The sequence below is a fragment of the Schistocerca piceifrons genome, chromosome 1 (genome assembly GCF_021461385.2).
Source record: "Schistocerca piceifrons isolate TAMUIC-IGC-003096 chromosome 1, iqSchPice1.1, whole genome shotgun sequence".
Taxonomy (NCBI): domain Eukaryota; kingdom Metazoa; phylum Arthropoda; class Insecta; order Orthoptera; family Acrididae; genus Schistocerca; species Schistocerca piceifrons.
Genome location: NC_060138.1, coordinates 287,993,308 through 288,009,534, shown reverse-complemented (window position 1 = coordinate 288,009,534; position 16,227 = coordinate 287,993,308). Strand labels below are relative to the sequence as shown.

Below are 16,227 nucleotides of genomic sequence, written 5' to 3'. Positions count from 1 at the left end.
CAGGTTCGAATCCTGCCTTGGGCATGGATGCGTGTGATGTCCTTAGGTTAGTTAGATTGAATTAGTTGTAAGTCTAGGGGACTGATGATCTCAGAAGTTAAGTCCCATAGTGCTCAGAGCCATTTGAACCATTTTTGTTTTATTTAACTTGCGGGAAGAGCCAGTTCTGCAGCATTTCAAATAGCTCATTCCAGTCAGTGTTTTCTTAAAAAAAGAAGCAACCGCAGACATTTTCAGGAGAAAATGTGAAACCCAGCTCGCGCTATTCGTCCACGAGACTCAGACGGCCATAGACACAGGTTCCCAGGTAGATGCCGTGTTTCTTGACTTCCGCAAGGCGTTCGATACAGTTCCCCACAGTCGTTTAATGAACAAAGTAAGAGCATATGGACTATCAGACCAATTGTGTGATTGGATTGAAGATTTCCTAGATAACAGAACGCAGCATGTCATTGTCAATGGAGAGAAGTCTTCCGAAGTAAGAGTGATTTCAGGTGTGCCGCAGGGGAGTGTCACAGCACCATTGCTATTCAGAATATACGTAAATGACCTTGTGGATGACATCGGAAGTTCACTGAGGCTTTTTGCGGATGATGCTGTGGTATATCGAGAGGTTGTAACAATGGAAAATTGTACTGAAATGCAGGAGGATCTGCAGCGAATTGACGCATGGTGCAGGGAATGACAATTGAATCTCAATGTAGACAAGTCTAATGTGCTGCGAATACATAGAAAGATCCCATATCATTTAGCTACAATATAGCAGGTCAGCAACTGGAAGCAGTTAATTCCATAAATTATTTGGGAGTACGCATTAGGAGTGATTTAAAATGGAATGATCATATAAAGTTGATCATCGGCAAAGCAGATGCCAGACTGAGATTCATTGGAAGAATCCTAAGGAAATGCAATCCGAAAACAAAGGAAGTAGGTAACAGTACGCTTGTTCGCCCACTGCTTGATTACTGCTCAGCAGTGTGGGATCCGTACCAGATAGGGTTGATAGAAGAGATAGAGAAGATCCACCGGAGAGCAGCGCGCTTCGTTACAGGATCATTTAGTGATCGCGAAAGCGTTACGGAGAAGATAGATAAACTCCAGTGGAAGACTCTGCAGGAGAGACGCTCAGTATCTCGGTACGGGCTTTTATTGAAATTTCGAGAACATACCATCACCGAGGAGTCAAGCAGTATATTGCTAACTCCTACATATATCTCGCGAAGAGACCATGAGGATAAAATCAGAGAGATTAGAGCCCACACAGAGGCATACCGACAATCCTTCTTTCCACGAACAATACGAGACTGGAATAGAAGGGAGAACCGATAGAGGTACTCAAGGTATCCTCCTCTTGCGGAGTATGGATGTAGATGTAGAAGCGTCACATGCACCCTGTCTCTTCAAACTGGCGATACCAACGACGAATGTTTTTGGGCGCAAGCGGATCAGTGCCAAATCGCCGACGAAAAGAACGCAGGACGGAAATCCCTTCTATTGAGAGGGCACCATTTTACTTCTGACCGGATGAAAACTGAGAAGACAGAGTAGCTGAAATCCAACGGCGATTTTCTGAAACTCGAGACCAAGCCCACTCGAACAAGACACTTTTCCTCCCGGCACTTCTCATGTTTCGTAATTGTTACCGTCCAAAATAAGATCATTCTTTCTGAAACACTCTGTGCATAGAGAATGAGGGCGGCCGCATCACATTTACCTGGGGCTCTCCTGATGATACCCTTGTCTCTGATGAATACCCACGGTCGAGGACAAAGTGATGCCTAATTTTTTACCAATGTGCTTACCTCTCGGCAGTAAAACTTAAATCGCGATCTGAATGAAAACCTTGTTAATGAAAGAGACTGCGTAACTTCTTATTTTTATTTGTTATTAAATTAATAGCTACATAGGAAACTGACGCAATAACAGGACAGTGCTCTGCTGCGGTCTCCGGGCTGGACTGCCTGGAGCTGGCATGAATTACGAGCGGCAGAGGTCGGGTGGCAGTCGCTCGCTTCATAGAAAATTAACGTTCCGGGCGAGACGGGAGGAGTCAATGAACGGCGGTGCGCAGAAAATTAGAGGATAATCGTGTCCGAGGCTAGTCGCCGGACGGCGCGGGAACAGCGGAACATTGCAAATCGCTGACCCACAATCGCGCGCCGGCGACTGGCGGACGATCACAGGGCAGGCGGAGCTGGCGGTGGCCGTCCTCGGGCGGTCGCCCGGTGTCTGGTGATGCAGACACTGACACACCGCCGCTGATTGGCGGACCACGGGCTCGTAGCCGCCGGTGACCGCTGGAAGCTGCTTACGCGCTGTAACGCGAGATGGTATCAAAAATTTCACGCTGCTGCTAATTAGGGGCCATGTACTCGCAGTCTCGCTATTTAGAGACCAGTTCTTTAGCTGCAATTGAGATTTCCAGCTGGGGATTTTTACTATACTCTTCGTTTTCTTTTAACGTAGCGAATGTTTATAGGGAGGATTTAGCCAGTCCAAGCGAGGTCTAAACTAGGAAGGTTTTACTGCTACGTTCTCACGGCAACGAGCTCATTACCAGCGGAACAGTAGAAGACTTTGATATGGGTCGTAATAGGTATTACTAGAGTTTTCGCCTAAGAAATCATACCAGCAGGTGTCTGAATTGCGTTAATGAAACTGTAGATACTAGCAGTAAAGACCACGCATGGTTGTAATCTGATGCTCCCTAGTACATAACCCGTACTACAACATCATGTCCATCGATAATGGACTGAAATGAGGACTGTGTGTAAATTATCGCACGCACACACACACACACACACACACACACACACACACACACACACATACACACATACACACACACAGACACACACACACCCACACAAGACTGTTACCAGATGATAGCACACAGAGGGTATTTTGCTGTGTAATCACCTTTTTATCTTGAAAAATATTGAAAGAATTATGGTATATAAATTGGTCGACTTCAGTTTTCAATGGCGTTCGTTGCAGAGAAATAAAATGTGGTGTCACCGCCACACACCACACTTGCTAGGTGGTAGCCTTTAAATCGGCCGCGGTCCGTTAGTATACGTCGGACCCGCGTGTCGACACTATCAGTGATTGCAGACCGAGCACCGCCACACAGCAGGTCTAGTCTAGAGAGACTCCCTAGCACTCGCCCCAGTTGTACAGCCGACTTTGCTAGCGATGGTTCACTGTCTACATACGCTCTCATTTGCAGAGACGACAGTTTAGCATAGCCTTCAGCTACGTCATTTGCTACGACCTAGCAAGGCGCCATATTCAGTTACTATTCTGAACAGATAATATTGTGAATCATGTACCGTCAAGAGCGACGTTCATCATTAATGGATTAAAGTTAAGTATCACACTAATTACGTCCGCTTTCTGAATCCTAATTCCTTGTCATGTTCCAGACCTCACGTCAGTAGAGTCCTTCCTTCCTCACGCCAGCCTGCGTGAGCTAAGACGCGTGCATTTCGGCCTCCTCTAGTAACACTGTGTTGGCTCTTCTGCCAACGCAACATAAAATATACGTAGTGAAACGTGTTGCTAACATATCTGGGAGACATAGAAAAAGTGAAGCCAAAGTAGTTGCCACAGCACAGTTCCAGCTACCACAGTTGATGTTTACCTGGCAATGGAGGTGTAACAGCACAGTGCTAGCTGACCTAGAGAGTTTCCACGCTACTACCTCAGAGTTGTTATCCATCCAGCTGTTTCACTTCTTGAGAAGTATTTAGTGGAGCGAATGTCTAACATACTGAACGTATTTACAATATGGCTAATTTGAATTATTAGAGTTATTTTTAGCTATAGAAAGACACTGTAGAGAAAAATACAATAGTTTATTTCTCTTACGAAACACCAAGAAAACGCCAAGCTTTGTCCCTTTAAACCAGTGTGCTGGATCATGACATAGATGACGAAGAAACTGCACACTATCATTCTTCCCCCCAGACCCGTCAAATTTTAACGTTTCTGCTAGCCATTGTTCGACCCGCCAGGATAACCGAGAGCGCTAACGCGCTGCTTCCTGGACTCGGGTAGGCGCGCCGGCCCCGCATCGAATCCGACCGGCGGAATAACGATGACGGCCGGTGTGCCGGCCAGCCTGGATGTGGTTTTTAGGCGGTTTTTCACATCCGACTAGGTGAATACCAGGCTGGTCCCCACGTCCCGCCTCAGTTACGAGACTCGCAGACATTTGAAACACATTCACACTATTTCACGATTTACACTAGACGCAGACAGCTGGGGTACACTACTTCCGTCCCGGGGGGTATGGGAGGGCGGCAGGAAGGCCATCTGGCCATCCCTCAAAATTCACCGTGCCAAATCTGTATTTAACCCCGCCGACCCTGGGCACAATGCGGGATAAAGGCAGTAGCAAAAGAAAGAAAGAAGATAGCCATTGTTCAAGGTAAACAGGCGGATACAATATTTACTGACTTTTTATTAACGAAAGTATGATCAGATGGAGCATCAGTCTACATGTGCGACTAAGCAGGATTTTTTAGGTGGTGGTGGTAGTGGGGGGAGGGGGGGGGGATGAAGACAGAAGTGCTAATGATTTCAGGTGTGCCCCACAGCAGACAGTATTATTAGTAACCTTATACTTCTTGCAGCCGACGCACTTAGCAGAAATGAAGTACCGTGTAAACGAAGCTACATGAATATTCAGCCAGATCTTCGTAAGGTTTCAAAGTGTTGCTAAGATTGGCAACTTGCTTTATATCTACAAATATATAAAATTACGCGCATCAAAAAATGAAAGACATAGTATCCTACGACTACAACATCAGTGAGTAGTGCGTAAAATGAACTAGTCAACTCATATGAATACCTGGGCAAAAATAAAAACTCAGTCATTATTTGGATTGTGTCCATCATTTCATACCGCAAAATCAACTCTCACGAGTCACAGTATTAAGCACCGTAAAAACGTGGAAAACAATGATTTTCACGGCATCGAGCACACCGGGAAAAATCGTGCATTTTTTTTTTCAATGTATCTATTGGAAAGCAAACCTCATTCACGTTCTCCTTTGTTTAAGAATTTGCATTCGCCAAGAATCGAATCCAGGCCAACCACAGGACAAGCGAGTATTCCACCGCACAACCACGTAACCCGTTGAAAAATCGTCCGTCCTTTAGTCAATTAAGGACTCTCGGAAAACTTCAAAGCCCATCTTCTTTAAAATTTTTGAAACTTGTGTCTGTTTTGAAAGAATGATATTTGAATTCTAAACTTTATGTACCATACATATAAAAATATACAATATTCCAATGCCCGTGTGGTTGTACTTTAAGTTTTATAGAAGAATGGTATGACCGTCCCCTTGTCGGACACCTTTACACACCTTGAAAATTTAATATATTATACAGGGTGTTTAGAAATTAGCACTGCAGACTTCTAGGACTTGTGTTAGGGGAGTGTGTACACAATATTTTAAATATCAACCTACGTCCGGAAAGTGCTGTTTCCGTTCTACGACAGTTTTAATTCAGATGTTTAACACATCCACTTCTACTTGAGGAACTGAATTAGGCGCGACGCAGCACAACTTTTAGGTAGCAGTTCGAAAGGATACATAGCAAAACATCCATTTATCACTCAAGCACATTTGTTTGTATTAAAACTTAAACATTACGTGTTTCATTACTCCAAAACAAAAAAGAATCCAGCACACTGTGCCTACAAAACAGTACTGATGCGTTACAACGGCGGCTCGATGTGGCGACTACCAACATCGTTACAGACATTGTATCTACGAAGCATTTTCTGATACACACTCTCCATTCCTCCTGGTTTCCCTTCAATTACTAGGGCAGCGCCAACAACTCCTACCAGCAGATTCTCCTCTGTCTCTACACGAGTCTCACTGCAAAGCAAACGTTAAGTGACTTCAGGTGACCGTCTGACGTAATAAGCGTCATCCTGTCTACCCTACTGCGTACCAGGACAAGCAACTCTGAGACTTTTCTGTTTCCTTTCGCAGAAGAAGATAAGTTAAACATCTGAATTGAAATCGTCGCAGAACAAAAACGATACCTTTCCGGACATGAGTTCCAATTCGAAATATTATGTACTCACTCCACTCCACAGGTCCTAGAAGTCTGTTGCGGAAATTTCCGAGCATCCTTTATAAATTGCAGATTTTTTTTGATGATGATGATGAACCGGTGTGGCCGAGCGGTTCTAGGCGCTTCAATCCGGAACCGTGCTGCTGCTACGGTCGCAGGTTCGAAGCCTGCCTCGGGCTTGGATGTGTGTGTGTGTGTGTGTGTGATGTCCTTAGGTTAGGTTTAAGTAGTTCTACGTCTAGGGGACTGATGACCTCAGATGTTAAGTCCCACAGTGCTTAGAGCCATTTTGATGAGTTTTACACACTTCTGCACGTACTGCTTTATATACTGAGGGTCTGAATCAACTGAATGATAAAATGAGGCATTAATCTGAAATCACTTTTTTTCATTCGTTTCAGATGCACGCTTTTGATGACGTAGTGTTCAGGCTAGGCGATTCGGCGCTGGGACTCAAGTGTTTTAAATATATTACCGTGAAAGTGAAGTCGACTCGGCAAATTCTGTTGCCGTGTGAAAACCTAAGAATGTACTTCTCTTCCGCCGTTTTGTACGACTCGTGCAATCCAGTGCACTTGCTGACTACGCTGTTCGCGTCTTGTAACCCATCTCAGTGGGTGCCACGTTTTGCTATAAAAGTACTTCGCATCCTGAGACGCAGTTCAAAGGGCTTCGCTTTTTTAATAGCTCTGAACACTCAGAACTAAAAAACAGGCAGCGATTCTTTTGTGTGCGTGGCAGTAAGAAGGAGTAGTTCGTTTTGTTGCATTACCTCAGCCGGAAACAATTCGAGCAGCTACTCTTTCATAGCGACGTACGGTTTCTCTTTCAGTCGAAAGCTACTCCAAGCCCCTAACGGTAAAATTAGAGCGCTCACTGCGGCCAACCACAAGTGGTCCCCGCTGGCTTTTTTCCCATATGGTGAGAGCCATTCGCTCCGCTCGTGAAATCGACAAAGAATCAGTGCTACTGCTTCTATTTCGTACACTGCTTTTTACTAAAAGAGGGGACTCTTCCGTGAATCCAAAGGTGCCATTCAGTCCACATAAAATGAAAATAAAACGGTGTTTTCTGTATGAATAAGTTGTGTATTTATCGCTCAGTCAGGCCTTCCCAGAGTAACATAGCACACAGTAATTTGAAACTAGTTATGTTCTTAGAAGGATTTATTTTCGTAGAAGTATCTTGAAACTGATATCGTTGACATCATGCAGCCTTAGGACAATGTGTGACAAACTCTTGACTTTGGTCTTATAAAAGCTAAAGCTCTCTATCTGATATGTCCTACAATTTAGGTGTTACTCTCGTTTTTTAAGAACAAGTGAATGCATATGTAACTTAGTGGTGTTCTCGTTCAGCCTTCATTTTAGGGACACCCAGTAATTTTTCGCTGAATGGTAACATGGAACATTAGACTGCAGTAGTTTATGGCACTTATTTGTGATGTCGAGATAGAAATTTGATCAAGTCATGTAACGTGGGTTTATTACAATGACACTAAGAAACCGGTTGGAACACACTGGGGAACTGAAGAGAGATGTATTCGAAATTAAAAGAAGTGAGTTAAAACCATAAATATGTCATTACAGATGGAGGCACATTTACTCAGGTTATTCCAGACACGAAAAAGGAAGCCTCGTGGGCTGAGGACGACAATGTTAAGAGTTCCACAATCGATTGTCACAGAAGAGGAAAAGCAGCAGAGAGTTATTTGGGATATGCAAGAAACAGAAACTATTGGTGATACAGAAACAGAGAAAAATCTGCAGTAAAGTAAATCGTGTGGTGAGTAGGGAGAGAACGCTTATCATAATTGATCTGAATTTGTCTCCGCGGTCGGTCTGTTGAACTAACCAAGCTAGGGTCGACACTTTAAAGATTGATCGTCTGTCGAATTGCCAACGAGATACAGCGCACGTAAACCGTTTTTGGTTTACTTGACATGCAAGCAGCTACATAAGAAGAACATGCATCAAAACAGAGCGACCATATTCGCATACGGACACGCTCGTAAACACACACACACACACACACACACACACACACACACACACACACACACACACACACTAGAAACATACCTTTCTCGACAAACCCTGCTGATACCCTTGAAGCCAGCTGTGTCTGGTCGACGCATAAGGTTTCAAAATGGTTCAAATGGCTCTGAGCACTATGTGACTTAACATTTGAGATCATCAGTCCCCTAGAACTTAGAACTACACTCCTGGAAATGGAAAAAAGAACACATTGACACCGGTGTGTCAGACCCACCATACTTGCTCCGGACACTGCGAGAGGGCTGCACAAGCAATGATCACACGCACGGCACAGCGGACACACCAGGAACCGCGGTGTTGGCCGTCGAATGGCGCTAGCTGCGCAGCATTTGTGCACCGCCGCCGTCAGTGTCAGCCAGTTTGCCGTGGCATACGGAGCTCCATCGCAGTCTTTAACACTGATAGCATGCCGCGACAGCGTGGACGTGAACCGTATGTGCAGTTGACGGACTTTGAGCGAGGGCGTATAGTGGGCATGCGGGAGGCCGGGTGGACGTACCGCCGAATTGCTCAACACGTGGGGCGTGAGGTCTCCACAGTACATCGATGTTGTCGCCAGTGGTCGGCGGAAGGTGCACGTGCCCGTCGACCTGGGACCGGACCGCAGCGACGCACGGATGCACGCCAAGACCGTAGGATCCTACGCAGTGCCGTAGGGGACCGCACCGCCACTTCCCAGCAAATTAGGGACACTGTTGCTCCTGGGGTATCGGCGAGGACCATTCGCAACCTTCTCCATGAAGCTGGGCTACGGTCCTGCACACCGTTAGGCCGTCTTCCGCTCACGCCCCAACATCGTGCAGCCCGCCTCCAGTGGTGTCGCGACAGGCGTGAATGGAGGGACGAATGGAGACTTGTCGTCTTCAGCGATGAGAGTCGCTTCTGCCTTGGTGCCAATGATGGTCGTATGCGTGTTTGGCGCCTTGCAGGTGAGGGCCACAATCAGGACTGCATACGACCGAGGCACACAGGGCCAACACCCGGCATCATGGTGTGGGGAGCGATCTCCTACACTGGCCGTACACCACTGGTGATCGTCGAGGGGACACTGAATAGTGCACGGTACATCCAAACCGTCATCGAACCCATCGTTCTACCATTCCTAGACCGGCAAGGGAACTTGCTGTTCCAACAGGACAATGCACGTCCGCATGTATCCCGTGCCACCCAACGTGCTCTAGAAGGTGTAAGTCAACTACCATGACCAGCAAGATCTCCGGATCTGTCCCCCATTGAGCATGTTTGGGACTGGATGAAGCATCGTCTCACGCAGTCTGCACGTCCAGCACGAACGCTGGTCCAATTGAGGCGCCAGGTGGAAATGGCATGGCAAGCCGTTCCACAGGACTACATCCAGCATCTCTACGATCGTCTCCATGGGAGAATAGCAGCCTGCATTGCTGCGAAAGGTGGATATACACTGTACTAGTGCCAACATTGTGCATGCTCTGTTGCCTGTGTCTATGTGCCTGTGGTTCTGTCAGTGTGATCATGTGATGTATCTGACCCCAGGAATGTGTCAATAAAGTTTCCCCTCCCTGGGACAATGAATTCACGGTGTTCTTATTTCAATTTCCAGGAGTGTATTTAAGCCTAACTATCCTAAGGAAATCGCACACATCCATGCCCAAGGCAGGATTCGAACCTGTGACCGTAGAAGTCGCGCGGTTCCCGACTGATGCGCCTAGAACCGCTCGGCCATGAGATTTCATTTATTCCATAATAATTTTGTCCGACTACTCTGAATTTATATGAAATGGTGTATTTCTGATCTAAAGGAGCCACAGTGCTTGTGGCAAATTTGCTATGGCAATCTGAGTGTTCAACTATGGCCATTAGTTTTCTAACACCACACGGTATTGATATTCTGACTGCAAATAAAAATTACAATAAGAGCTATGAAATTTAATGGACAAATTTCTAAGCATGAGATGGTATCAAAGAGAAAATTAATTATGTTTCTCAGGCAGGAACAACATCGAATCCTCCTGCGTGTTCCACATTTATATGCATATCCGCAAGCCACACAGTACGGTGCCTGGCGGAGGGTACCCCGTACCACTACTATTCGGTTCCCTTCCTGTTTCACTCGCAGGTACAGTTCATGGCGTGAAGCTAGATGACTTCTAATGAATACCTGCAAACTGCAGAGCACCGAGCATACAAGATTTCCATGTTCTGCAGTCGAGTAAACAAGACTTGTGAGATAAAACAATTAAGTTATAACAAGCAGGCAGTTGTAGGAGAAGAAATCGGCGTTGTACAGAGAAAGTCGTCCTCGAAACTGTCTATTTACAACACAACATTGCATCGAAGTAAAAAGGAAACAATGACGAAACTGGTAAAAAAGACTCAAAAAAATGGTTCAAATGGCTCTGAGCACTATGGGACTCAACTGCTGTGGTCTTAAGTCCCCTAGAACTTAGAACTACTTTAACCTAACTAACCTAAGGACATCACACACATCCATGCCCGAGGCAGGATTCGAACCTGCGACCGTAATGGTCGTGCGGTTCCAAACTGTAGCGCCTTTAACCGCTCGGCCACTCCGGCCGGCAAAAAAAGACTCAAAAAAGATCTGAAATGTGTAGTCTTATTGAAGTATGTAGATAATAAAACGAACGTTATAAGTATAAAATTAATTCTGTATCAGACAAAAATACCAAAAGTAAAAAGTTTCATTGTAAAACCTGTACATGAGAAGAGACGGTTCATTGAGAAATATTATATGACTGTCATGAAACACGTTTATATTTCGCATTTGTTATTAAGCACAGTTCTTCGTCCGCCAGTTGTTTTGTTCTTAACTGCAGGCAGACGATGATTGGAAGGCCTGTTGACAGTATTGTGGCACCTGTATTGCGTGTTCTGATGTCGACTTCGATGTTTGGAACGCAGTCACATGGGGATTACCACATGGCGAGAGATTGCTACGAATCGTTACATGCATGCTGGAGATAGAAAGTGGACGTGGTAAGGGCCTGGGGACAGATCCGCAGCCCGAGCGAGGTGGTGCAGTGGTTAGCACACTGGACTCGCATTCGGGAGGACGACGGTTCAATCCCGTCTCCAGCCATCCTGATTTAGGTTTTCCGTGATTTCCCTAAATCGTTTCAGGCGAATTCCGGGATGGTTCCTTTGAAAGGGCACGGCCGATTTCCTACCCCATCCTTCCCTAACTCGAGCTTGCGCTCCGTCTCTAATGACTTCGCTGTCGACGGGACGTTAAACAACACTAACCTAACCTAACCTAACCTAACAGATCCGCGAATTAAGACGGCCTGAGAAACACAGTCGCTTGAGGTTGCCAGGAGAACCTACAAGGGGAAGCGCCTCTTCGCCATCAGCGATTTCATCCAAATTTGTGATATACGCAGTACTTGGTCAGAAATAAAAGTGACAGAAGTGAGAACTCCAGGTGGCCAAGCGCTAGAAAAAAATAGGCTTTCGGATGAGGATGAGCCGTTTATGATAGCATTAGTTTCAAGTAGCGTTTGGCACAACGGAAACAGCAACAACGGCAATCAGAGGTTTGAGGGGTCGAGTCTCTACGTAGAGACTTTTTTATTGTTTCAGTCTCAATTTTTGTGTTATTTGGATTGCAAATAACCCGAAATAATGCTCAGTATATTGCATTTATTAAAATTTTCATAAAAGGCATGAAAGCGAAGGAAAATTTCGGATTTCAAACAAATTTATAACAAAGATTGTTCTTAAGGCGTCTACAAGGACTCTGCAAATAACGTTCAAACAAAGGATTGTAAGTAAGGCGTAAAAGACTTCGCATTCCATTAGCTTCATTTTGAGCTTCTAGCAGCCCTCGGCAACTATACGTAAACAATAAGTTCACAATGGAGAAAAAATCGCCCATCGAGAAAGAAAACGAAATCGTGCCCCGAGAACACTGCATTAAAATACATTTCATTGCGCATTACCAACTACCCTCGCAAACATTTGGTGAAATGCTGGGTTACGCTTTGTTTGTTGGCAAACTGTGCGATGTGAGAGAACCTTTGATGAATGTAAACCAAGTTTGTTTTGCTACAGAAAGTTTAAAGCATATAGTTGTATGTAAAATATCAAATTTTCCTTTATCTTTCCTTTTCATGCGTTTCATGAAAATATTAATAAATACAATGTGGTGAGCATTATTTCAGTTCATTTGCAGTGTATATAGCGTAAAAACAGAAAATAAAAAAAATATTTCGGAGTAGGGATTCGACATCACGACCCTCGGATTACCATTTTACTTCTTCCGCTGCACCAACCGCTACCTGCGAACTATGCCAAAACATACGACTCAGGGCTCGCCCAACCCACGTCAAATGTCCTGTTTTTTTTTTTCTTTTTTTAAAGATAATTGGCCATCTGGAGCTCTCACGCCTGTCACTTTCATTTCTGGCCAATTCCTGCATATACTGTATTATAAATTTGGTCGAAATCGATGATGTCGAGTAATCGCAGTCCAATTGTTAGCAGTGTAGTCTCCTGTGCGAACAAATATTCGAGATACAAACAGCTGAATCGCTAGGGCACCATGGCGCCGTAGTTCGTGGTTCCTTCGTTCCGCCTTAAGCGTTAACTACTTTGTGGAATGCCAGGCACTGAATTCTGCATAACTGTCACTGCCAAAACATGCCAAGAGGTCAATTAGCAGGTTGCATCCAGGAGGAAATGTAACCAATTCAAAATGACAGGAAACGTTAGTGCAACTGAGTGGCTTTTAATCGGCATTTGCTTCATTTATACTCTTACACAACTCGACACACCACCTCAAAGAGGACAGTAACGCACCACGGAAGCCACCCATAACGACGTAGTGTATATCAGAAGGCACTTCAAAGACATCCCTTTTAATGTACATAGATACGCTAGAATAATTGAATTCGCAGCAGAAGGGTAACGGAGAAAAACAGGAGAGCTTGAACTTGTAACTGCAGATTTATGTGTCACGATTGAAAATCGTTGAATATTGCACTGTGTTGATTCTTCCACACCTTTCATATAAGAGATCGCAAAAATAAAACGATGGACTGGTCATCTAAATAAATACTGAACAATATTAAGGCTGATAAGGGAAACCTTCCATAGAACGCGCTCTGATACAACTGAAATTTGGTATGGTGAAAGAAGACTGAAAGTAAAGGAACACCTGTCTTGCGTTACGGACCAACACTCAATAGCTTTCGAGAAAATAACGGTTCTACTCCCAACGCGACTTCATCAGTCGACTCGCGTATCTAAGACCAAACGAGTTGCTAGCGCAATGGCTAACAGCGAAGTTTCTAAGTTTCGTGTCACATGTTCAGTAAAAGTTAACGTCGCACAGTTTACCTAATGAAGTAAACTTTGACAGAATTGCGTTTAATGATCCTGTCGATATTTTATCGACAAACAGCCCATCGTATAAGCAGGTATCGTTTTGCCCACCCCAAGAGTCAATAATGTACAGTAACGGCTCCATATTTACGTAAGTTGGCAAAACGTCGTTCAGAAACCGGTGATAGGTTTCTCTCGAGAACTTCCTAGATTTTTTAGCTGTTGCTTGGGCAATGTGATCTCGTTCCGTTAACTGCTTTACGTCTTGATGGACTCGAGGGCCAAATTTATCATTAACTTCTTGGAGACAGACGAAAACTGTTGGCAGTAGTTTTCTGGAAAGTGTTAATCAGTGGCAAATATTATGATAAAATCTACTTATAGCAAGATTTAAAATCACTATTTCTTTCGTCATTGACTCCATTATATGTCATGAAAAATATTAATATCACACACATTCGCGACACCAAAAGAAAAAGCAAACATAAGCTTGGTTCTGAACACGGGTGCGAAATTTCGAAACTGTACTCTTAGCCACTGCACTAGCAACTCATTTGGTTCTACGATGCGCGTTGGAAGTTTCACCGTCATTTCCTCGCAAACGCCGGCCGGAGTGGCCGAGCGGTTCTAGGCGCTACAGTCTGGAATCACGCGACCGCTACGGTCGCAGGTTCGAATCCTGCCTTAGGCATGGATGTGTGTGATGTCCTTAGGTTAGTTAGGTTTAAGTAGTTCTAAGTTCTAGGCGACTGATGACTTTAGAAGTTAAGTCCAATAGTGCTCAGAGCCATTTGAACCATTTTGAACATCGAGAACTATTCAATGTTAGTTGTTGTTGTTGTTGTTGTCTTCAGTCCTGAGACTGGTTGGATACAGCTCTCCATGCTACTCTATCCTGTGCAAGCTTCTTCATCTCCCAGTACTTACTGCAACCTATATCCTTCTGAATCTGCTTAGTGTATTCATCTCTTGGTCTCCCTCTACGATTTTTACCCTCCACGCTGCCCACCAATGCTAAATTTGTGATCCCCTCATGCCTCAGAACATGTCGTACCCACCGGTCCCTTCTTCTTGTCAAGTTGTGCCACAAACTCCTCTTCTCCCCAATTCTATTCAATACCTCCTCATTAGTTATGTGCTCTACCCATCTAATCTTCAGCATTCTTATGTAGCATCACATTTCGAATGCTTCTATTCTCTTCTTGTGCAAACTATTTATCGTCCATGTTTCACTTCCATACGTGGCTACACTCCATACAAATACTTTCAGAAATGACATCCTCACACTTAAATCTATACTCGATGTTAACAAATTTCTCTTCTTCAGAAACGCTTTCCTTGCCATTGCCAGTCTACATTTTATATCCTCTCTACTTCGACCATCATCAGTTATTTTGCTTCCCAAATAGCAAAACTCTTTTACTACTTTAATTGTCTCATTTCCTAATCTAATTCCCTCAGCATCACCCGACTTAATTCGACTACATTCCATTAACCCCGTTTTGCTTTTGTTGATGTTCATCTTATATTCTCCTTTCAAGACACTGTCCATTCCGTTCAACTGCTCTTCCAAGTCCTTTGCTGTCCCTGACAGAATCACAATGTCATCGGCGAACCTCAACATTTTTATTTCTTCTCCATGTTAGTACGTAAGCCGAAACAGGTGTTCCACTATTTTTATCCTTATATCATCATAACAAGTTCCGACTGCATCAGAGATATCGTCTTGTGTTGCTACAGATGGAATCTTGTAAACAATAGTTTTCACCCTGCAGTGGAGGGAGCAGGAGCGGATCCAAGAAAGGGGTGGGAGGAGTCATGAGTCTCGATTAGGACCGGAACTTCTATGATACGATACTTTTCAGTTGCTTACGTTATGGTCTGATCCCGTGCATTGTCTTGCAGCCTGACCAGTAACATTCATGCAGGTAAAGGTGCGCATTCATACGCTGACCGCACCGGCTGTCAACAGTCAACAACAAATCCGACACAGTTCGTGACTCAACAGGCGAAACCGACAAAACACTCTAATGAGAGGATACAGAAAAGAAAGTACCGCTAGTAAGAAAGAAAAAAAACCGGACAAGTGCTAGTAAGACTCGTGGTCTGAGGGTCCCGCACAAACTTGTTTATGTAGAAGCCTACAGATAGTCCATCTACAGGTTTTGATGAGTGAGCTCACGAGTAATAAAATATGTAGCATAAACGGCCATATCTTTTGATTGCATTGATTTAGAAGCTTAAATTTTTTACATTGTCATGGGACCGTACAACTTAGTATTTGATGTGAATTTAAACCTGATACCCCTATGTGTTCTTTTGAAAAAAGAGTCTTAACAGACGGACAACGAAGTGATCCTAAAGGTTTCCGCTTTCATCGCTTGAGATACGAGACCCTAAAAAAAGGTAGTAAGCCTAACTTCTCAAACTTAAGGCAACAATTGAAAGGAGCAGCATGTCCCTTGGAGATCCGCAGTCTGCACACGTGATCTCGCAGTCGTAGCGTTTAGTGAAACACTGATAGTGGTGAGGCACGTTTTGGCGTAATATTGTGCACGTTACCGTGTTGCCAAGGTTGTGAGCTTGATGGTGTTATTAGTGTTCAATTAATTGCGTGACAAATGTCTCAAAGTTTCGGACGAATGCACTGCAGATGCTGCACTCTTAACAATCGCAATATGGACTTAATACTGAAGTACGATGTGCTAAGGACTTATGCAGACAAGTTATGCTTCATTTAAGAGCGTTGCCTGCG

At 44.4% G+C, this 16,227-nt stretch overlaps 1 protein-coding gene and 1 non-coding gene across 2 annotated transcripts in view; one reads left to right on the top strand and one right to left on the bottom strand.

Moving 5' to 3' along the window:
• Positions 1-16,227, bottom strand: part of LOC124799851 (serine proteinase stubble) — a 711,707-nt gene that overhangs the window by 294,209 nt on the left and 401,271 nt on the right. The window lies entirely within an intron of this gene.
• Trnaa-cgc lies at positions 11,157-11,229 on the top strand. Its single transcript has one exon. It is a non-coding gene; the product is annotated as a tRNA-Ala (tRNA).